Genomic DNA, 24,244 nt, shown 5'->3' on the forward strand with positions numbered 1-24,244 from the left:
AGCTGTAAAGCATCATATATATGTGATGCTTTACAGCTATTGTCATATTTCATATTGTCATATATATATACATCGTGAAAATGTATATATGCGTTGAAATTAATTATATATATATATATATATATATATGATGCTTTACAGATGCTTTACAGCTATTGTCATATTTCAGTTGTATTTTAATTTATATATATATATCACTAAATTTACATTGTGTGTGTGTGTGTGTATATATATATATATATATATATATATATGAGATGCTTTACAGCTATTGTCATATTTCAGTTTATTTTAATATGTATTTAACCAAGAAAATTAAGAAATAAAAAAAAAAAGAAATCAGATGGTACTTTGAAAAACCAAATATGTGTGAAAAGTTGCGTTCCATATCTCAAGAATCATTGAGCTGTATTTTTATTTACATTATTTTGCCTAGTGCTATATAATTAAATTAATGTTAAACACATATATGTTTGTTTTATGTATTTCTTTTAAATTACTGAAATAATTAGACTTTTTTTTTTTTTTTTTTCAAAACGTCAATCAACCTTGCTATGCAAAACAGAGCAGCTTGTCTTACTGCTGATTGGCTGTGTGTCTCCCAGAGCGCGATGTGATTGGACGGCGCGCTTGTCATGTAACGGCTTCCACCATCATGTTTCGTGGCGCAGAGGATTCGGGCTCATTCTCTCACACACTCACTCGCGGCAGCACGAGTCCGGAGGATGGAGACTACCAAACCGGTAGGTGAAATGCGTTTCTCTCACTTCTCGCTGAAGAACGGTTGACAGCTCAGACCTGCCGAATGGAGGGAAAATGAGTTCTGATGGTTGCTGTGGTTTTGTCGTGAATCCTGGAGTTTGTTTAGTGCGCTGAAGTGTGCGCTGGGTCAAAGCCGGTGATTATTAGTGATGGAGGTGTCAGAGACTCCGAGTCTCGAGCGCGATAGTGACGCTGTCCGAGGTGCTGAAAGTGAGTAACGCTTCTAACTACACTGTAAAACAAAGTAGGACTTTAACAGAACAATATTTTCAATATCTAATTTTTAATAGTTATAAAAAAGCATGTAAGTTATCATTTCTTATAATACCTTGCAATGTACAGAGACAAATTATATTATTTTTAACAATGTAATGTGTATACTTTTATCGTAAATTATTGTTTGTGGGTTTTTTTATGAACAAAAAGTAAGAATGACCTTATAATTTGGGAAAGAAGAATTCCCTGAATTGAATTCCCCATGAGAACTAATCGGTAATGTACATTGGGATGTTTATGTTGCATGTTGGGTTATTTATTTCAAGTTTATAGTATTATTTTAGTGTATCATGTGTTATGCTAGTGGTGTTTTGAACTTTCAATCATAAATGACTAGGTTGGTATTTAAGCAGTTTTATGTCTAGAAATCAATCCTTATGTTAACAAACACGTTACCACAGACTTTGAGAAATCATTTTTATCTTATATGTTTTAGTCTCCCAGGTGAGGTGTTTTCTTTCTCAAACAATTACATCGCCTGCTCTCAAAGTTCATTGATATTCAAGTCATCTGTCTGTGTTTTATTTGCTGTTGGAGACATAAAAATGGTATTTTCTTTGTGCAAGTATCATTTTAGATATCTTTTGAACCACACAAATTGACCAGATCTTTCATTTTCAACACTGTTTTGACTCTCTCATTCATGCTATGATGCATAATTTATTGCCCCACATTATAGCCAATTGATTCGAGGTTGAGTTTTCTATTAACGAAGAGTAAAACTAGTGTCTTACTCACAGGTCTTTCAAAAATTGCTCATTTATGATCTATGTTCACTACCAGCAGCAGGTTTGGATTTGTGCCACCATTTGATAAATGACTTGCATCATTTAAACATACAGAACTTGCATCTCTCTTTAAGGGAAATGTGAAATAGTGAAATTTTAATATAAATAAGCAGTTTACCATGAAATAAGCTCTCTGTTTAAAACCTTACAGTGCCTAAACATCTGGCAGAACATTACAATGGGTCATTACTACGAAATGGGTGCCTTTTCCCATTAGATTAGGAGGTTTATAAAGTCAGCATGAAATGGAAAATTGCAGTCATGTTTTCTTCTCCATTGTGACGTATATCTGAGTGAAACGGCTTTTTGAATGAGAAAGAATGTAGGGCAGGACTCGATTTTGTCCTTTGGGATTTTATTGAATTGTTGTCGTTTGCCAATTGCTGCGATCTGCGATGTGAATGACAGGTTGCTGGAGGGAAGAGATTATTGCCCCCTTTACGTGTTTGATTAAAGATTATGAGAACACGTGCATTTAAAAAAATAATGATGTGCACAGATAAATGATTTATAATAAACGCTGACATATATTATAAAAATAAGAATTGTCAATTTTGATTTCATAGTGACTTTAAAGTACTTTGTTAAATTGGTAAACATTTCATTAGGTACAAAATTTGTTGCTAAATTGCATTGTGCCATCTCCAGCCAAATTAATACTTTTGTAATATATGTTTGGACATAATTTCGCCTTCCTAATTGATTAAGTTTTCGACATTGCATAATTGCAAGCAAGGTCATGAAACTGGTGCTTCTTTAAAAGAGAATTTAATGCTGATATTTCTATTAATAATCTTTTCATATATCAGTTGTTTGCTATAAATAACCATGGCAACAGGGTTGATAAAGCACGAGATGCACTGATTTAAAAAAGAGACTAGCTTGTCCTTGAAAAGTTCACTTCTTGAAAGGATGCTGATGTCATTTTGGCTTATAGTTTTGAGGGTTTAAGGAAAAGTTAATTGGTCTACAAATTGAAAAATATAATAGTTGATGCATAACCTGGGGAAGCAAATGTAAACAGATTAGTGTTGTCAAAAATATCGATTTTTCGATATGTATTGATACTGAAATATCTGAGATTGTTCCAATACTCCTTTTCTGCAGTATAGATATACCAATAACCAGCTGTGTTCTTGCTCTGTCTTCTCTCTGACGGTGATTTGACAGACACCCGCCTCCTGTCACTCACTAGTCTCATTCGCTCTGGTTGAATTGTGTTTATATTGCACATACCTGAGTCATTCCCGCAGGTTTCGCGCTCACACCAAAAGCGCACGCACCACCAATCTATATAAGTGGCGCTCTCATAAAGCTGCCTCTCAAACAGCTCGCGAGTATCAAATTGACCTCTTTTTCGTGGCTTATTGCACTTAAATGGTCAAATACATACAAAATTATGTCAAAATGTCCTTCTTGGTGCGTATTCAGGTAAATACAGTCAGTTTTGAAACGTAAATAGTTGAGAGAAAACGCATGATGTGTAACAGTATATTGGATCAGTGCATAAGCTCTTAAAGTGACAGCAGCCTAATAAACCTGCTGCTGTCTGTCAATCAAAGAACAACAGACAAAGAGAAAATCCGTTGTACCTTTAATTGTAAGAATTAACCTGCAGTTAATTTTTACAATGAAAACTATCCAGTGTAGGGATGCACCGATATGAAAATTCTGGCCGATACCAATAACCGATAACAGATCATTCTTTATATTTGAAAGCCGATAAACCATATATTGGCTGATAAATCTAAATTCAAATTTTTATATAATTTTTGAAAGCCTCATTACAAAAACAAAATTCTCACCATTACAAGCCATGTCCCAAGCACACAATTATAATGTTCTCATCATAATTTTATGTAGCTTATATGACAGACTTGTGCTGCACATGTTGCACTTAACTGTATTTTCCTTTTTGAAGTGATTTCAATCATATTTCAAGCCATTCAAAACCATCCTGGCAAACAGTGCACATCTGAAGTGTTTCTGCTGATGGAAATAATCCATTTAATAATCGGCTTTAATATATCAGCCAAATTTTCTTATTGGGCCGATAACGATAACATTAAAAATGAACATATATCGGCCGATACCGATATGGTGGCCGATATATTGTGCATTACTAATCCAGTGTTATTTTACATTTGATTACTTTCATTTCTCTATAGTGTTTCTTACCTGAATACTACCATTAGACCCAACTGAAAAACTTAAAGCCATGTTTTTTTCATTCGTCTCTTTATTCTATTGTATTTATTTGTGCTATTGTTTGCAATGTGTTTATTTGTTCTTCTTTTATTACTGACTGTTTACTTGTCTTTTTTTTTTTTTTTATAAATGTAGTTCAGTGGTTCAAATAAAGCCTCCCTGCGTTGTGTGTAAGCAATTACAACAAAATTACCCAAATTATCAAAAAATTATATAATAACACAAGTTTAGATAATAACACAAGTTTTCCCCGTGGTATCGAAAATGGTATCGAATATCAATATTTTTCATGGTATTGTATCGAATTTGGAAATTCCAGTATCGTGACAACAATAAAACAGATATTATGTCAACCAAAATCTAAAAATAGAGAAAGATTAAGGTAAAATGGTAGCTTTAATTTTAATATTTGCTAAGAAAGAGTTGGAAGTTCGCAGAAGGCAACTGTCTATTTTAGCACATTGTTCATTGCTCAAGTATTTTTCTTATGTAATTGTGTAAGAGGGACTCAAATGGCACCCGTTTTGTAAAAACGTCCCATATCCGATTCATCCGTGTGTTAGTTTCAGTAGCATCACCTGTTTCAGCGGGCGCTCGGCGTAATGCTCTGCTTACATGTGATGGCTGTCCTGTCTCCTTCATTTGCTTTTGTTCTCTTTACTGTGGTTCTGTCACGGTTCATGGATTCACTTACTCACCCTCGTGTGTTGTTGTGGGTGTGTGTGTGTGTGTGTGTGTGTGTGTGTGTGTGTTGGGTGTGAGTGAATGATTGTGTGGGCGTCACCCATTATGGTCTGATTGCGATCTGTTGCCAGCCGTGTCTTGTTAGTGGTTGTTATATATTGTGCATGTCTTTATGTGTCTTTGTCAGTTCGTTGCAGGCTGTTCCCGGTGTCGTGTTCTCTGTGTGTTTCTTCCTGGTTTTTGGATTCTGGACTTTCGTCGTGTGCCCTGTTTTCTGGGTTGGATTATCCTTGTTCTCTGATACCCGCTGTAGCCCTGCGCCACCCAGTGCCTCGCCACTCTGCACGCCACAGCCTCTGCCTCGACTGACCCTTGGAGTGAAGTTATTGTACAGCATTTTCCTGTCAATAAATATTGTTATTCTTGCACTTGGATCCTCTGTCTGTGTTCATTCCCTGACAGAACGAACTGACCACTTATGGATCCAGCAAGGTCGTCGGATCTTCAGGAGTATTTGAGCAGGAGTGCTCAACGGATGGATCATCAGGACGAGCAAGTGGTGGCCACTGCTCGTGCCGTTCAGGCGTTGGTGGCGCAGGTGGCTGAGTTATCTACCCAGGTTCAACATCTTTCATCTCCCACTGCGCCAGCTCCACCGTCTGTTCCCCACCCATCCGCCAACGTCAGCAGTCAACAAGAGCCGCGTATTCCTGCACCAGAGAGGTATGCTGGAGAACCAGAGGTTTGTAGAGCCTTTCTAACGAAGTGCTCTATTTATTTCTCTTTGCAACCTAACACGTTTTCTTCTGAGGAATCTAAAGTCGCGTTGGTCATGACGCTTCTGACGGGACGCGCAGCGTTGTGGGGAACAGCGGTGTGGGAGAACAAACATCAGTGCTGCTCCTCATTCCACACCCTGTCGCAGGAGATGAGACGGGTCTTCGACCGTTCGGTGGCGGGACGGGAGGCCGCGCGCAAACTCGCGGATCTGCGGCAGGGAATCCAACCAGTGTCTGATTACGCCATCAAATTCCGCACCCTGGCAGCGGAATGCAAGTGGAACGAGGAGGCGCAGTGGGATATGTTCCTGCATGGGTTGGCCGACCGTGTTCAGCAGGAGATTTACCAGCTGGATCTACCCACCAGTCTCGACGGTCTCATTGAGCTCGCGCTGCGGGTGGACGCTCGCTTGCAAGAACGCGCGGCGCGTAAGAGGCCCGTAGCGCGCTTCGAGGAAATGGAGGAGAGCGGTGCCAGCGGAGTTAACACGGTCGGTCCCCCGTTCGATCCTGAACCCATGCAGGTGGGTAGAGCTCGGCTCTCCCGGGAGGAGAGATTACACCGGAGAGAGATGGGACTGTGTTTGTACTGTGGAGGGGCGGGGCATTTTCTTAGGGAGTGTCCCGTAAAAGGCAGAGCCCGACAGTAGTACCGAGGTTATTGTCGGGTGGTCTTTCCTTGGATAAATCCTCATCTGCGACACTCCTCCCGGTGAGACTACAGTGGGTATCGGGGCATCACACCTGCCAGGCTCTGGTCGACTCGGGGGCGGAGGGCAGCATCATGGACTATGATCTGGTCACGCGTTTGCACATACCCATTCACCCTTTGGAACATGCCATAACTGTCATCGCCCTTAATGGACAGAAGCTACCCACCATCACACACGCCACGGAGCCCTTAACCGTCATCACTTCCGGTAATCACACTGAACAGTTGCCATTTTTTATTTCTAGATCTACTACTCATCCGGTCGTCTTGGGTCATCCGTGGTTGCTCAAACACAAGCCCAGGATCGAGTGGGGTCAGGGGTCCGTGGCAGAATGGAGCAACCAGTGTCATGCGTCTTGTTTGTTGTCTGCCTGTTCTTCTGTGTCTCGTTCTGTGTTACAGGAGTCGTCGGTGAATCTGTCAAACGTGCCAGAGGAGTACCTTGACCTGAAGGAAGTGTTCAGTAAGTCCCGGGCTGCTTCTCTTCCTCCGCATCGTCCCTACGACTGTGCCATAGACTTAGTACCAGGGTCTTCTCCGCCTAAAGGCAAGTTATATTCACTTTCTAATCCTGAAAGGGAGGTCATGGAGAAATACATTTCTGATTCTCTGGCAGCTGGGATCATCCGCCCTTCCTCGTCTCCCGCGGGGGCGGGTTTTTTTTTCGTGGGTAAGAAGGACGGGTCGCTGCGGCCGTGCATTGATTACAGAGGACTGAACAACATCACGGTAAAGAATACTTATCCTTTGCCGTTGATGTCTTCTGCCTTTGAACGGCTGCAGGGCGCGTCTCTTTTCACGAAATTGGACCTGCGCAACGCTTATCATTTGGTTCGCATTAGGGAGGGGGATGAGTGGAAGACGGCATTTAACACCCCTAGAGGGCACTTTGAATACTTGGTTATGCCTTTCGGCCTTTCCAACTCGCCCGCCGTGTTTCAAGCACTCGTTAATGACGTGTTGAGAGACATGATCGATCAGTTCATTTATGTCTACCTGGACGACATATTGATATTTTCTTCTTCTCTCCAGGAACATGTGCAACACGTCAGACGAGTGCTCCAGAGGCTGCTAGAGAATGGGCTTTTTGTCAAGGCGGAGAAGTGCGTTTTTCATGCACAGTCAGTTCCATTTTTAGGGTATATCGTGTCGTCTGAGGGGGTGCGCATGGATCCTGACAAGGTTAAGGCTGTGGTGGATTGGCCAATCCCAGATTCCCGTAAGGCCCTGCAGAGGTTTTTGGGATTCGCCAATTTTTACCGGCGTTTTATTCGCAACTTCAGCCAACTAGCCGCTCCTCTGACCGCCTTAACCTCCACCGCAACGGCGTTCAGGTGGTCTAATACAGCTGAGGCTGCATTTTCCAATCTGAAGAGCCGCTTTGTTTCGGCTCCCATTCTTGTCGCCCCTGATCCTTCACGTCAGTTTGTGGTGGAGGTTGATGCTTCAGAGGTGGGGGTAGGGGCAGTTCTTTCCCAGCGCGCCGCCACGGACGATAAGATGCATCCTTGCGCGTTTTTTTCTCATCGCTTATCCGCCGCCGAACGGAATTACGACATTGGTAACAGGGAGCTGCTGGCGGTCAAATTAGCTTTGGAAGAATGGCGTCACTGGTTGGAGGGGTCGGGGGTACCTTTCATCGTCTGGACCGATCATAAGAATTTAGAATACATCAGATCCGCTAAAAGACTAAACTCTAGGCAGGCTCGGTGGGCTCTGTTTTTCGGTCGTTTCGATTTTTCTCTATCATATCGTCCCGGGTCTAAGAACATCAAGCCCGATGCTTTATCTCGTATTTTTGATCGTTCCGAGCGCCCGTCCACTCCCGAGTGTATTTTACCTGAGAGACTCATTGTCTCTTCACTCACATGGGAGGTCGAGTCGAAGGTCCACACGGCCTTAGAAGGGGTAACGCCTCCGCCCGGGTGCCCACCGAGTCGATTATTTGTACCAAAGAGGTTACGTCCAGACGTTATCCGATGGGGCCATGATTCCAATCTGGCTTGTCATCCAGGGGTTAGTCGTACCATGTTTTTGGTTAAGCAACGATTCTGGTGGCCCTGCATGGCTCGCGATGTTCGCAATTTTGTTTTGGCTTGCTCTGTCTGCGCTCGTGGTAAGATTTCTAATCGTTCCCCAGATGGGCTTCTTCAACCGCTGTCTGTCCCTTCAAGACCCTGGTCCCACATAGCGCTAGATTTCGTAACAGGCCTCCCTCCTTCACAGGGCAATACGGTGATTTTGACCGTAGTGGACCGGTTCTCGAAGGCGGCACATTTCATCCCCTTGCCCAAATTACCCTCTGCCAAGGAGACAGCGGTTACTGTCATTAATCACGTCTTTCGTATTCATGGCCTCCCGGTAGACGTGGTTTCTGACAGGGGATCCCAGTTTACCTCCAGATTCTGGAAGGAGTTTTGCAGATTACTGGGAGCGACTGTTAGTTTGTCATCTGGGTTCCATCCCCAGAGTAACGGGCAAGCTGAGAGAGCCAACCAGGATTTGGGGAGAACGTTGCGATGTCGGGTAGCTCAGAATCCTTCATCCTGGAGTCAGCAGCTTCCTTGGGTGGAGTACGCGCACAACTCGTTACCAGTGTCGGCTACGGGCCTGTCGCCTTTCCAGTGTAGTCTAGGTTACCAGCCACCTATCTTTCCTAGTCTGGAATCCGAAGTCGCGGTCCCCTCCGCTCACGCCTTCGTCCAGAGGTGTCGTCACACGTGGAGAAGAGCCCGAGAGACTCTTATTCAGGTGGGAGCGCGCACCAAGGCCCAGGCCGATCGCCACCGGCTGAAGCCTCCCGTATACGTCGTCGGACAAAAAGTGTGGCTTTCTTCCAGGAACATTCCGCTCCGCTCCGTATGTAATAAGTTGGCACCTAAATTCATTGGCCCGTTTACTGTCACCAAGATTCTTAGTCCGGTGACAGTCCGCCTCAAATTCCCCCCAGCGTACCGTAGAATTCACCCCGTATTCCACGTATCTAAAATCAAACCTGTTTTTCATGCTAACATTAATCCGCCGGTTCCGGTTCCCCCCCCGCCGCGTCTCGTAGATGGGGAACCCGTTTATTCGGTTCGTCGTATTTTGGACGCTAGGCGAAGGGGACGCGGATTCCAGTACTTGGTGGACTGGGAGGGTTACGGTCCGGAGGAGAGGAGTTGGGTTCCTGCCAGGGACATCCTGGATCACTCTCTTATTGATGATTACTATCAACAGGTAGGCTCTCCTGGGAGCGCCAGGAGGCGCTCATAGGAGAGGGGGTACTGTCACGGTTCATGGATTCACTTACTCACCCTCGTGTGTTGTTGTGGGTGTGTGTGTGTGTGTGTGTGTGTGTGTGTGTGTGTTGGGTGTGAGTGAATGATTGTGTGGGCGTCACCCATTATGGTCTGATTGCGATCTGTTGCCAGCCGTGTCTTGTTAGTGGTTGTTATATATTGTGCATGTCTTTATGTGTCTTTGTCAGTTCGTTGCAGGCTGTTCCCGGTGTCGTGTTCTCTGTGTGTTTCTTCCTGGTTTTTGGATTCTGGACTTTCGTCGTGTGCCCTGTTTTCTGGGTTGGATTATCCTTGTTCTCTGATACCCGCTGTAGCCCTGCGCCACCCAGTGCCTCGCCACTCTGCACGCCACAGCCTCTGCCTCGACTGACCCTTGGAGTGAAGTTATTGTACAGCATTTTCCTGTCAATAAATATTGTTATTCTTGCACTTGGATCCTCTGTCTGTGTTCATTCCCTGACAGGTTCTCAAGTTGCAATTGGGAAAGCAAAATAGGTGTTTGATGAGGATCGTTCCTCCCAGGCGTTGTTCTTCAGGGCAAATCAAAGATAGTAAGTCACTTGTCTTGTAGTGAGGAATGGGCGCCAGCTCGCGCTTTCTCTCAGGGTTTATTTGAAATCCAATATGAATTGTGCTGACGCTTTGAATTTGCTTTTGTGACCTTGGCAGCGTTTTCTTGGCAAATGCAGTGTTGTATTGTTTAAAATGTGTTCTGTAAGCTGACTCCCGGAGGGGAAGTCTGCATATCAGAGGTTTCTCTTTGTCCCAGGTGTCTTTTATGTATTTTGTTTCTGTCGCGGATGTTGAAATGTTCTCTGTGGTGTCCTGTATTCCCTAGAGGACTGATTTTTCCTTTGAGGGTAATAAATGCAGTTTTATGCTTGACTTGTGGCCTCAATGCAATCATTTCTGTTATTGCTAAGTGAATTCTGTTGGAAAAACATGCATGCATCTAAACACGCAACCTCCAGCGTACAGTCACTCGGAGCGTATTTATATCTGCTTTGCTCATGTTTTAATTGCTGTTTGGAGTCTGTCTGCTTGGCATTGACGTATTGATCAGGTCTTAGAAAAGCCTCGATAACAGGCAGATCTAATTGATTACTGTGCATTGACATGCAGGGGCATTATGCCTCACCACGAGTGCAGACTGGGAATATTGATGTGTGAAATTAATTCCAAGCATGAGCGAGGAATGACTTTCACTTATTTGAGCTGGTTGTGCCACTGTTCTAATGAAACAGCTCGAGCAATTTTCCATTTTTTCAGTCTTTCAGCAAGCACACATTCCAGCACTAACATTCCGAGCGTGTTTGGGAATATCGTGTGTAGTCTCTTTGAGGAAATTAGACTCCCCAGCCAAAACGCATTGGCAGCTTTTGCACTTGTTATCAGGCTTTTGGTTTTGAACCTTCTCCGTGTGTTAAATCAGCTCATTATTCTGCTATATTTCCAGTCTTCTTTAATTTGTTCTGTTAGACAGGCCAGGAAAGCCATCTCCATTTAAAGGTGTTCTCCAGGGAAAACTTCAGCAGCAGACGGAGTGGGTGTTAAGCGGAGGGCAGCCGATAATGATCATCTTTCCGACTACTGAAAGTTGCTTCTAATGATCTGCAAATAAAACAGAGGTCGCCGCTATTGTATTTGCTCTTCTGAGGGATTCTCCTGACAGTACTTCTGGGATAGGCAACATCTCGTAACCTCTTAATTATCAATTAGCAAGCTCATAATTGTCTTACAGATATCAGATGTTTACAATGAAGATCATATTGCTGATATGGCTTATTTCAAGCTTTGCTCTACGCCGATTCAGGAAGAGTGAGTGTATTTAAAGGGATAGTTTACTCAAAAAAAAAATTCAATCAATTACTCACCCTCATGTCATTCCAAACCTGTAAGATTTTCATTCATCTTCAGAACACAAATGAAGGTATTTTTAATCAAATCTGAGAGATTTCTGTCCCTCCATTGATAGTCCATGCAACTACCACTTTGATGCTTCAAAAAGTTCATAAAGAGAACGTAAAATGAATCCATATGAACTGAGCGGTTTAGTCCAAATTTTTTTGAAGAGACTTGATCGCTTTTTATGATGAACAGATTGAATTTAGGCTTTTGTTCACATATAAACATTGATCAACACACACATCAGTTATGGTAAACGGAAGCTCAAGCATGTTTGCTTGACGTATGCGAGAACCATTGAGGTTCATTCTCGTGTTACGCATCACTTTTAAGCTTCAGCAAGAACCAATGAGGTTTGTTCTCTCGCATCAAGGGGTTGAGCTTCTGTTTATGTTCGCTGATCAATGTTTAAATGACAAAGTGGTAGCTGCGTGGGCTGTCAATGGAGGGACAGAAATTTGTTCTCCAATTTATACACTGGATTTTGTGATGTTTTTGAAAGAAGTCTCTTCTGCTCACCAAGGCTGCATTTATTTGACCAAAAATACAGTAAAAACAGGAATATTGTGAAATATTAAGTGAAATATAAAATTTCAAATGTGTTTTCTATTTGAATATGTCAGAGCTGAATTTTTAGCATCATAACTCGTCTTCAGTGTCACATGATCCTTCAGAAATCAGCTGATTTGGTGCTCATGAAACAAAACAATTTTTTGAACGGTACTGTATATTGCTTGCAAATGTTGCTAATGTTATGTCATGGCCACTGTAACAAACAGATTGTAATACTGTTTTGTGCAACTAGTAAGTGTACACTAATTTCTGGTTTAACTGAGTTGGATAAAAAGGCTTCTCTCAGAGCTAAATAAGATTCATCTATTCAGGTGTGTCTTGCTGTAGATGCATCCAAGCGATTCGACCCCTCTGAACTGAGTCACACCAGCCCTCCGTCAGCAAGCAAAATACCTGAATGCATGAGAGGCTTTTTACAATGCCAGGGCCACACACTCAGAGCATAATGCAGTTTTTACTTTCACGTCAGTCCCTCTCTTCGCTCGCAGTAAGTGAAGCTCTTATCCAAGGCAAAGGATTACATTTTTGCCCATTTATGTAAATGGATATCTACTGAAGCAGTTCAGATTAAACGCCTTGTTTGCTGCAGGGTACGTCAATAATATTTCACAGCCTGGATTTGAACCACTAACCCATCTATGCTCTTTTTTCTGCAGCGCATCACCTAACAAAAGTATTGGATAGGCCTGTATCACGCACAGCAGTCTAAATAATGTCACAGCCACTCAGCGATTATGTACTGGGGATTTGTAAAGACTTTGTACAGTAGATGCTTTTAAGGCCACCTGAACAAGAAGCAATTCAAGTTCTGTTTTTACTTCATTCACATTTTTATTTTTATTTATTTAAATAATGTTAAGGAAAATAACTAACAAAAATGTAATAATATGTTATTTTAAAATAAAATAAAAATGTAATTAATTAATAAATTTATTTATTTATTCATTCATCATTTTTCTCTATTGATTTTCAGTTAAGGAAAAATAGCAAGCAAAATAACAGTATATTTTATTTATTTATTTACATTAAGGAAAAATAAAAATAAATTGGGTCATATTACTATTGAAGCTTGTTTCCACCACTAGAAAAAAAAAAAAAAAAAAAAATGTAATTGTGGCTTTTTATCTCACAATTCTGACTGATTTTTCTCAGAATTGTGAGTTTTAATGTCAGAAATGTGTGATATAAAATTAGAATTGTGAGTTATAAAGTCAGAATTGAGTTATAAAGTTAGAACTGCGAGTTATAAAGTCAGAATTGCGTGATATAAAGTCAGAATTGAGTTGTAAAGTCAGAATTTCGAGTTATAAAGTCAGAATTGCGAGTTATAAAGTCAGAATTGCGGGATACAAAGTCGCAATTCTGTTACAAAGTTGCAAATGAGTTTTCATCACGCAATTCTGACTTTATAACTCGCAATTGTAAGTTTATATCTTACAATTCTGAGAAAAAAAGTCAGAATTGTAAGATATAAACTCGTAATTGCAAGAAAACGTAAGAATTGTGAGTTAAAAAGTCACAGTTACCTTTTTTATTTCATGTGGGAAACAAGCTTTCATATACACCCCAAAATATAAAGAAAAAATATATATTTTGCATACAATAAAGACTTGTATGCAAGACCATAAGTATTTTCTTTCTTTTTTTTTCTTTTATATAACAGTTTAGCATATTTCCTCCCAAATTGTGCTGAATTGAATTATTACAGTATTATAAGTAAGTATTACTGTATAACATTATTTAATGATAATCTATTAAAAAAATAATAATAATACAAAAATAAAATAATTACAGTAATGAGAAAAATGTGCTTAATTGTTATCTAAATAAGCAAAATGATGGTCTTAAAAATGTAATATTTTTCTCTATGCATAATATACTTTATTTCTTGTTTTATTTTGAGGTGAAATATAATCTAGGTATGTTCTTGACAGGTTTTTGTGTGGTTCACTTTGAAAGAAGGTGATTCACAGTGACTGAGATCATGGAAGAAGAAAAAACATCCTCTCACGGTTAAGTTGTCTGAGATGTCGCAACATCTCAAATCATCCTGCAAACGATGCAAGACGAGAAGGTTTTATCCCATGACCGAGATGGAATTTTTTCCACTTTTTAGCCTCACTCATCTCGACTCGAATCCGAGCACATTTCAGAAGAGAAAATCCAGTTTTGTTGCCATCTGCCTGACTATTCCCTGACTAATGTAGCTTGCAGTCCCTTAGAGATCTTGCTTAAATTCTGTACAGATTTGTTCCATTAGATTGCCTTCATCTAGTTGTTTTTCCTCCTGCTGCTAACAGTTCAGTTTGAGTGCAGTCGCTATCCACCGCTTTATTTCCTGCTGCTACAGGAACTGACAGCATCTGGCCACATCAGTCAGAAGAAACATCCCACGTGGAGAATATCACTGTATCCTTCTCCACGGAGCAAATCCCCAGGACATCGACCTTCTAAACAACGGCTCTTTGAGAGCTTGTTCATGTGGGCGTGTTGTTAAATGCATGGAGTGTGCAGAGCTCTGTGTACTGCCAGAGGAGAGGAGCCAGATTATTTATCCAGAGAGCTGAAACACGGAGCAAGTCAGCGCTCCGCTGTCGTGTCACTATATGGTGCAAAGGTATGGAGAGCAATGCAGCCTCTGATCAAGCGCCATGTTCCGCCTGGATGATCTTGCAGGTGGGTGCAGCACTTCCGTCCCGGATTCCTCACGGAGGAACGGTGTCACTTTGTTACCCTCTAACGGATGTGAGCGTTGACAGATGTGTCAGTGTGCCTCCTTTGAAATATCACAGCTAAAAATACATGAAATAAAATAATGACAAGAGGCTGACGGAGATGAAAGATAAAAGACAAAGAGACACAGTTGTCCTAATCCAGTTATGATTTGTATAGAGGAAAAATAAAATGCGACTTATCGCACCGTATTTTGCCTGCTGGTGTAGCCGTGATAATCTCCAGGTTGTAATTCTGATTTGATGTTATCGGATAAAACCGGCTGTGATATCTCTAATCTCATGTTCCTCAGTGGGGCGATTTTCTAAAATGAGATTTTCGAAGTATGAAGGGACCCAAAACTCTGAGAGCATATAGTGAAAATGCATAGAATAACAATGTGAGTGAAAGTTTAGGAGAAAATTGACTCTTAGCATTCGTTTGTCTTAATTTATGATGGCAACACTGGAGCAAAACCTGATGATCATGTTCTCCATCATAATTTGAGATATTTGTAATTTGAAATCCCAGATTTTCAGTGTGATCTTCAGTGTGAATGTCTTTCATTGTCTGTACTGCACACGTGCTGGATGAGCAGCTTTGGATATGAAGTTTTCCAGCAGTCATTCACTGGTGCTAATTTCATGGCTGTATAACTGAAAAATAATGTTGGTACTCATTTAGATTATTGGTGTAGTTTAGTGGCTTTTGCAGAGTGCAAAAATGATGTTCTTGTTTCATTTATATAAACCAGCAGCCCAAATAATCGATTACCCACATTAACAAATGCTGCTGAGTGGAGCATTTGTTAGTGGAATTGATGTTTGAGCATAAACAACATCTGCAAAGTTACGATGCTTAAAGTTCAATGTAAAGGGAGATATTTTCTTTTAAAGAATTCACTGTTTAATGGCTGGTAGGGACTACAACGAGCTTCTTCCTGGGTTGGTGACATCACAAACCCCAAAATTTACATAAACCCCACCCCCTAGAACACACAACAAAGGGGGTGAGGCCATGTTGAGCTGCTTTAGAGAAGAGGAAGAGTTGTTGTAGTAGAGTGTTGTTGCCATGCCGTCATTTTACACCGGACTGCTTCACAAACGAGGGTCAATTCTTGCACAAAAAAACATGACGGCACATGCTAGTCGATGAGTTGAATCAACTCCACAGCAACTACATAAATTTATCCACTAACCATTCATAAACATCCAGTTTCATTCTAAACGTTGTAACTTCTTCCTGAGTCTCTCCATCAGTGTCCGACTCTGGTTTGAACAATGTAAGGCTGAACACCGTTACTGACAATCCTCATTTTGGCTGTGTGAGATTCTCCAGCTTTGTTGTTGTTGAGCAACCGAAGCGTGAGCTGTTAAAGCTCCGCCCTCTTCTGGAAAGGGGGCCGGGAGCAGCAGCTCATTTGCATTTAAAGGGACACACACAAAACGGCGTGTTTTTGCTCACACCCAAATAGGGGCAAATTTGACAAGCTATAATAAATGATCTGTGGGGTATTTTGAGCTGAAACTTCACAGACACATTCTGGGGACACCAGAGACTTATATTACATCTTGTGAAAAGGGGCATAATTTAATACTCTTATTGTATGACAACTGTAGACTCGTTTGAATTTCTTCCGGAGAATTTTAGGAGAAACATCTGAAACACAGAAAAAACAAACTGCTTTGTTTGAAAACGTTCGTCGTTCTGCATTATAGATGCTCAAGCAAATAGAAAATAGTGAAAGTCATGAATAGAGCAGCTTATGGGCTCCGGTCTCTGTGAAGTGTGCAGCATCTAGTGTGTTTAACGTGTCTGTGATGCAGTGTAGATTGAGCTGAGATATTTGAAATAGAGTCTGACATTCGGTCAGCATGAGTGCGGTGGGGAATGGGTTTCTGTGGAGCATTATAGAAAGGCTGTCACATGAGATTGCTGTGCGGCATCCGGTTAAAAATGCAGCCGGTTGCAGCAAAGCACATACGTTAAGAAACCCCGCAGAAATAATGCCTTTTCAATGATTACTAAAGGTTTTCTTGGCTAAAATAAAAATTTAACTCTTTATGTGGTTACAAACCCATATGACTTCCTTTGTTCTGCAGAACACACAAGAAAATCTAAGTTGCTCTTTTCCATATACTCTTAAAAATAAAGGTTTTTTATTGCCATTAATGGTTCCATGAAGAACCTTTAATTTCCATATAGCACAAAAGGGTTCTTTGGATTATTTAACCATGCCAAAATTCTTTTAAAGAACTGTTTACTGAAAGGTTCTTTGGGGAACCAAAAAGGTACTTCTATGGCATCACTGCGAAACCAACCTTTGGAGCCTTTATTTTTGAGAGTAATGCAGGTTTGGTTGAGTAAATGATGACAGTTTTCATTTTTGAGTGAAGTATCTGTAATGAAACGGTTTAGATGAAACGTTTAGACATGCATGTGCAGTCATTTTTAGTATGGGTGGATCATTTCTGTTTAGCAACAATGGCAGGGTATGTTCTGATCTTCATCAGTCATCTCAATATTTTCAAGAAGTGCTTTAGTCGCCTTTACTTGATGAGGTCATAGTCTTGTTTTAAAATCAGCCAAGAGATCAATGAGACCCGCTCGATTTTACAGTCCCTCCTCTTCAGTCACTTTTAATAAATAGGAGATCTATCTTTACAATTCAATGCAGCCATTTTATTATCATTGACTAATGGATCCTCACAAGCACAGGGTTCAGCTAGCTGCCAAGGTAACATTTCTAATTCTAGTTATTCATCTAATATTTATATTTTATTTTATTTCAGCTTAATTTTTTTCACTTTAATAGTTTTATATAACTACACTGGATGTTCATGAATATTGATTAGGTAAAGTAGGGTCCATAAATCAATATTCATGAGCTGAAGTGTCTGCAACACTTCCCCCCACTCCCACTAAGCGGCATGTGAAAATTTGTAGTTGTTTGCTTTACATATCTTTTCCTGTCCAATTGGGCAGCTCTTGGCCAGAATGAGCTGCAAAATGGAGCAGTTTTTACTCTGATAGTTAAAGTCTGACTCTGCAGCAATAGGTCCACGGGTGCATCACTTGTAGATTGCTCCACACGCTGCTGGGTTTCAGACAGACTGACCTCAAAGTTATTAACAGACATTTTCAAGGCTAAAGCACTCTGTTTTTTGCCCTGTTATTACCAGTTACTGCCACGTTACTGTATCTGCTCAGGATGAAGGGAAGGAAAAGGGCAATCAATGTTCTTGGAGAGGCTGCAGCCCGGCCGCTTAAGAGATGGAAAACAAATTCCGTGCCAAGTTCAGTCTTCATAACTGACACCACACGGATCGGATATTGAGCACCACAATTTATTACCAATGAGAACCTGACTGCTCCTAGAATAAAAGCAATAACTCACTGAGTTCCTGAATCAGCCACGGAAACTTTCTCAGCTCTCGAGATTTACTTTAACCCTTTAGCATCCGTCTCTTCTGCTGAAAACCTGAGTGTTTAACCGAATAAAGACCTGCTGGTGACTTTGTATAGAGAAGTTTAGAAGTACCATGCTATGTGACTGTTCATCTATATTGTATATAATTTGTGTTACAGTTAGCCAAAAGAGTATTTGCATTAGAGGTCGACCGATTGATCGGTTTTGCCGATAACCGATTGCTGGAACTATCGGTCATTGGCAAAAATCCATACAGATAGTTTTTCCGGGTTGCGTCCGTTGCTGGAGTAGCTGAGAAGGGCCAGTTGTCATTAAACAGTACAAGAGCAGCCACTCATGCGTCATGCTGCTCACATGTACAGCGTCAGCCAATACTGAGTCGGCGTTCTGACGTAGACCCCGGAAACGCTGCAGTGTGTTTACTACATCAACAGCGTAGGAGACTGACAGGAAAGAGAAGAAATTGTTGAATAAAGTTGTTATTTTTGTTTTGTTTTTTTGCGCACAAAAAGTAATCTCGCTTTATAACATTAAGGTTGAACCACTGTAGTCACATGGACTATTTTAACGATGTCTTTACTACCTTTCTGGGCCTTGAAATGGTAATAACGTTGCAGTCTATCGGAGGTCAGAAAGCTCTCGGATTTCATCAAAAATATTTTAATTTGTGTCCTGAAGATGAACCAAATGGTTTGGAACGACATGAGGGTGAGTAATTAATGACAGAAATTTCATTTTTGTTTGAACTATCCCTTTAATTCTCAGAAAGTATCCTGTAGCATTTGAGTGCAGTTACCACTTGCTTCAGTATTTCCACTTGTGTCTCTTGCATTTTAAGTGCCCAAATTCTTTTTGGAGCCACTTTGTTATTTGCTTATGTGGCAAAGAATGTCAAAACTCATTTTACTTCTGTAATCTGATGTATTTCCCAGTAAAACAGTTTCTTCAAACATGAACAATGTTGGGTGGGAACCCATCAGAAGTTGATTGGATCCTAAAAAATGGACGTTTCATACCAGAATGGAGTCAGGTGATTGAATATACCGATAACCGATAATTATGTATATTTGGAATCCGATAACTGATATATTGGCCGATAAATCTAAATCTAAATTTTTATAATATTTTTGAGAGCCTGATTACAAAAACAAAAGTCTCACCATTTAAAAGTTATGTCCCAAGCACACAATTATAATGTTCTCATTATAATTTTATATAGCCTATATGACAGACTTGCGGTGTACATGTTGCACTTACAGTAACTGTGTTTTCCTTTTTGAAGTGATTTCAATCATATTTCAAGCAATTCAAAACCATCATGGTGTACAGCGCACATCTGAAGCTGAAGGAAATAATCCATTATTTTTCGGCTTTGAGATATCTGCCGAATTTTCTTATTGGGCCGATAACGATAACATTAAAAATGAACATATATCGGCCGATACCGATATGGTGGCCGTTATATCGTGCATCCCTACATGAAAGTCATTTCTGAGGTGGAATAAGTAATTATACAATTACAAAATCTACTTTTTTATTCAGAATAACGTGGACGAATGAATCATGCACAATAAGACTAGCAATATGTATTAAGCAAGTTAATGATGTCATGTAGACTTTAGGCTCACATTACAGTGGTTTGAACTGTACTGGATTGTTACCGTGCTGATCGTTATATGCTAACTAGCACTTTGATTAGGGTGTAATACTACAGCAGTATTCAGATCACAAGCATGTCAAACAACACAGCCTGTCTTATCAATTCACGCCTTCCCTTTTCATCTCTCCTCCTCTTCTTTACCAATCTTTCTATTCTTTGTTCTTTAACACGCCATCTGAAAAGACATTTGTAATCAAACGAACCTCTGGAGTGTAAACCTCAACAGCAGGTGGTTTGTCCTTGGCATACTAATGAGCAGGGAGTGACATATCAACACAGCCACACAGACTGGGGTTAGATGCAAAATGGTCTTTCAAAAGCAGACTGTAACTTGAAACTCCTCAATTTCAGTCTGGGATGTCACATCTACCGACTGTTTTTGCTGAAATCTCGCCCTCTTCAGTTGGATGTTTGACCGATTAAAACGGATTGTGGTGACAGACTAAATGACTGCTGCTGACATTTCCTGTCACGTATTGCGACGCTGCATTTTGGCAGCAAATCAATGAGAAGTTTGCTGAAATAAGAACGGGAGTAGAGTGACCCTGTCTATATGTGTGTGATGCATATTTGCCATAGACAGTATGTATATCTCATTTATTCATTTAGCAGACGCTTTTGTCCAAAGTGACTTACAATTGAGGAATATAAGCGATTTGTCACAGAGCCAATAATATATATAGAATGCAATGTCAGGTTTATTAGAATATGAATTAGAAAGCAAGCTAGAGAAGATGAGAAATGCAGATGCATTCGTTTAAGGAGTGGATAAATACTTCACTAATACTAAATATGTTTCAGTGTTATTTTAGTATTATGTATTTACTTTTGTAGTATTTATTAATATTCTGAATGACCTTTTTTATGTTTACAGTTTTCATTTTATTTTTAGTTTGTTTTAATAGATTTATTTAACAATAACATGACTGATATGTTCATGCCAGGATTGTGTGCCATTCAGAATTTAATGAAAAATGTCTTTTAAATTCCAGAGAATAGATTCCATTAGAATTAAAATGAATTCATACACCTTTGTTGTTGTTGTTGTTTTAGATATTAAAGGGGACCTATAATGCCTCTTTTATAAGATGACTCCATTCAGATAAGTCTCTGGTGTCCCCAGAATGTGTCTGTAAAGTTTCAGCTCAAAATACCCCACAGATCATTTATTATAGCTTGTCAAATTTGCCCCTATTTGGGTGTGAGCAAAAACACGCCGTTTTTGTGTGTGTCCCTTTAAATGCAAATGAGCTGCTGCTCCCGGTTCCCTTTCCAGAAGAGGGTGGAGCTTTAACAGCTCGCGCTTCACTTGCTCAACAACAACAAAGCTGGAGAATCTCACGCAGCCAAAATGAGGATTTTCAGTAACGGTGTTCAGCCTTACATTGTTCAAACCGGAGTCGACACTGATGGAGAGACTCAGGAAGAAGTTACAACTTTTAGAATGAAACTGGATGTTTCTGAATGGTTAGTGGATAAATTTATGTAGTTGCTGTGGAGTTGATTCAACTCATTGACTAGCATGTATCCCGTCATGTTAATCTTTTGAGCAAATCCAGCGTTGAATTGACCCTCATTTGTGAAGCAGTCCGGCGTAAAATGACGGCATGGCAACAACACTCTACTACAACAACTCTTCCTCTTCTCTAAAGCAGCCCAACATGGCCTCACCCCCTTTGTTGCGTGTTCTCGGGGGCGGGGTTTATGTAAATTTTAGGGTTAGTGATGTCACTAACCCAGGAAGAAGCTCGCTGTAGTCCCTACCAACCATTTGTTGTAGTCCTTAAACAGAGAATTCTTTAAAAGAAAATATCTCCCTTTGCATTGAACTTAGAGCGTCATATATTTGCTGACGTTATTTATGCTCAAACAGCAACATTACACACTAACTAAAGTTAAAAAAGTAAAATCATAATCAACCACCCCTTTAACTTTTGTGGACCTGGGTGGAAAAACACTTAGGGTTAGGGTTTACCCATAATGCATTACCTTTGTTAAATTTCTTTGAATAATTTATCTTCCTGTCATTGCAACCCGATCTCACGGCAATTCGTACGTATTTTACGAGGTGGCTAATTTGTACGAATTCACAGGACCTCACTCGTTTTTTGCTAATTTGTACGTATTTTACAAGTTGCCAAATTTGTATAAATTCGTACGAATGACCTACCTCTAACCCCGCCCCTAAACCTATCCGTCACTGGGGTTTAGACAAATTGTATGAATTGGTACGAGTCAGCCACCTCGTAAAATATGTACGAATTGGTCGTGAGATAGCGTTGGTCATTCCAATTCAAACTCTAATTTATAAACTGAAAGGGAGCCAATTCTTCAAGTTTGCAACCCTGGTTCATGCACAGCTTCAGTGAGAAAAAGATATGTATATTTATATTTTAACGATTCTACTACAACTTTTCACAGTCCAATCAATTTCTGATGGATAAATAAAAAAAACCCTTGAAATATGTCACATTATACAGTATACAAGTAAATATACAAGTAAAATAGGTTGCAAACACCCTCTCATGTTGACTTCAGATATACAGTGCATGTATGAAATGACTATATCCATTGCTTCTGTAACCTCGTTGTCATCATTCAGTGAGTGTTTGTGCTGAATCTAGGTGTCTGTTATATAAGACTCATTAACACCCTTTGCATTTGTTTCAGTGGCAAGAATCCGGCGTCAGGGTGATTGATGTGTCGCTAGCTCAGATATATCACAAAGTCCATGCGTAAATGCATTGCAGTTGTCTCATTTAGCAGTCGTGCAATTTGTAGCCGCGAGCAGTTAAACACCAGAGCCAGTCGGCTATCGCTCCTCACGCTGGTGACAACAGGCGATGGCTGTCACAGATGCCATTGCTCCCTGCTACTCAATAATACAGAAGCCACTTCGGCTACAGTCCCAGAAATTGAGGTTGCCTATTTCCCACGGCAGAGATGAGTATTAGCAGCTTGTCGGATGCCTTTTTTCCTCCTGTCCCTCTTAACTACATTACGTGCATGAGGTCCTTCTGCTCGTAAAACAGGCGATGAACATAGAAAGGGTCAACTACTGGTTTCTGGATGTGAGAATACGGCTCTTCCTTTACTGTTCCCCAGTCTACCATAACAGCATTTAAAAACCATCCTCAGCATCAGCTGATTTCCTGTGGGAGAAGCTAAAATGTTCTTCAGACTACTTTAACGAGACAACGGCGAACCTTAGTTCCTGCTTCATACTGCGGCCCGACACGTACATTCAGGGGATCCGTCTTCCATCAGGAATGAGGTCTCAGAACGCCTCTGCTGTAGTTTGGGTCGAAAATGATTTTGTGGTCCAGCAAATCGAGCAGAAAAAAGATTACTTTTAAGGTTCAAGTGTGAAGTAAAAGGTATATATGTACTCAGTAGAAAAGCTCTGTCTTAAACATTAACCTTGTAAAGCCTGACATATGAAATAATAGTGAGATTGTTTTAATGTAACTCTATTAATCCCCAGATCAAATATTTAAAGAAAAAAATGTGCATATGTGTTTTGTTGAGGATCATATTTGATACATCAGCCTTTTATGGCTCCTATAGTATACACTCAAAAAAAAAAAAAATGAATTGTTGGATTTACTTAAAAAAGCAGTGTCAAGTGGTTCAACGCAACTATATTGAGTAATTTGTACAAATAACAATTTAGTTGTATGAACAAAAGAAAATCAAGTAAAGCTGACAAAATTTCTTTGAGTAAATACAAATCATTTGAATTTGTCACTGTTACATAATAGTTATATGTGCAGTTTACTTAAAGCTGCAGTCCGTAACTTTTTTTTAGTTAAAAATTATCCAAAATCAATTTTTGAGCAAGTACATTACTAGTCAGTGTTCAAAACTATCTCCTTACCTTAGTCCGATTCACTACAGTAAGCTTGTAGTAATGTTTTATAATAAAATTGGTACTGGTGGGTTTCTGCGGGAAATTCGAGCATGCCGCCGTTCATCTTTGCGTCATTACATCACGTCTGTTTACATAAAGAAGGAGTCCCAGCTAGTAGGCTATATGAGGATGCGACAGGTGGTGGATCATTTATAGACATTTCTCACAGCAGCTGGAATAATTAAACTTATCATTTTGATAGCCAGATTGTAATCCAGAAAGGTCTGAATGACAATCATCAGTGACAACTGGAGAGTCACCCGTAGTCAAAAGCAACTGTGGAGTGGCTGCGGAGTGGCTACAGATAGGGCTGGGCGATATGGCAAAAAAATAAAATCTCGATTTTTTCAGAATGATTGACCGATTCATGATTTCGATTTCGATTTTTTTTTTTTTTTTTTACTGTTTAACTAGTCAACTTAAAAACTTAACTACAATATGATTTAATACAATATGATTTAAGTAACATTCTCAATCTGGTTAAAAAAAAATTCCATTCCAAAGTGCACCACACATAAAGTGATCAACATGATGTAAATGTAAAAAAAATTGTTAAATATCTTT

At 40.2% G+C, this 24,244-nt stretch overlaps 1 protein-coding gene across 12 annotated transcripts in view; it reads left to right on the top strand.

Annotated features, from left to right (window-relative positions):
- The first annotated feature begins 392 nt into the window (after nucleotides 1-392).
- b3galt1b (UDP-Gal:betaGlcNAc beta 1,3-galactosyltransferase, polypeptide 1b) overlaps nucleotides 393-24,244 on the top strand; it is a 185,226-nt gene continuing 161,374 nt past the window's right edge. For 8 of the 12 annotated variants that reach the window (XM_051905174.1, XM_051905177.1, XM_051905186.1 and 5 more), the window contains exon 1: nucleotides 393-743. The gene's annotated coding sequence lies outside the window, so the exon portion shown is untranslated. The other 4 variants (XM_051905176.1, XM_051905178.1, XM_051905180.1 and 1 more) reach the window with 1 other exon arrangement.

Source organism: Ctenopharyngodon idella, chromosome 9, assembly GCF_019924925.1.
Source record: "Ctenopharyngodon idella isolate HZGC_01 chromosome 9, HZGC01, whole genome shotgun sequence".
Classification (NCBI taxonomy): domain Eukaryota; kingdom Metazoa; phylum Chordata; class Actinopteri; order Cypriniformes; family Xenocyprididae; genus Ctenopharyngodon; species Ctenopharyngodon idella.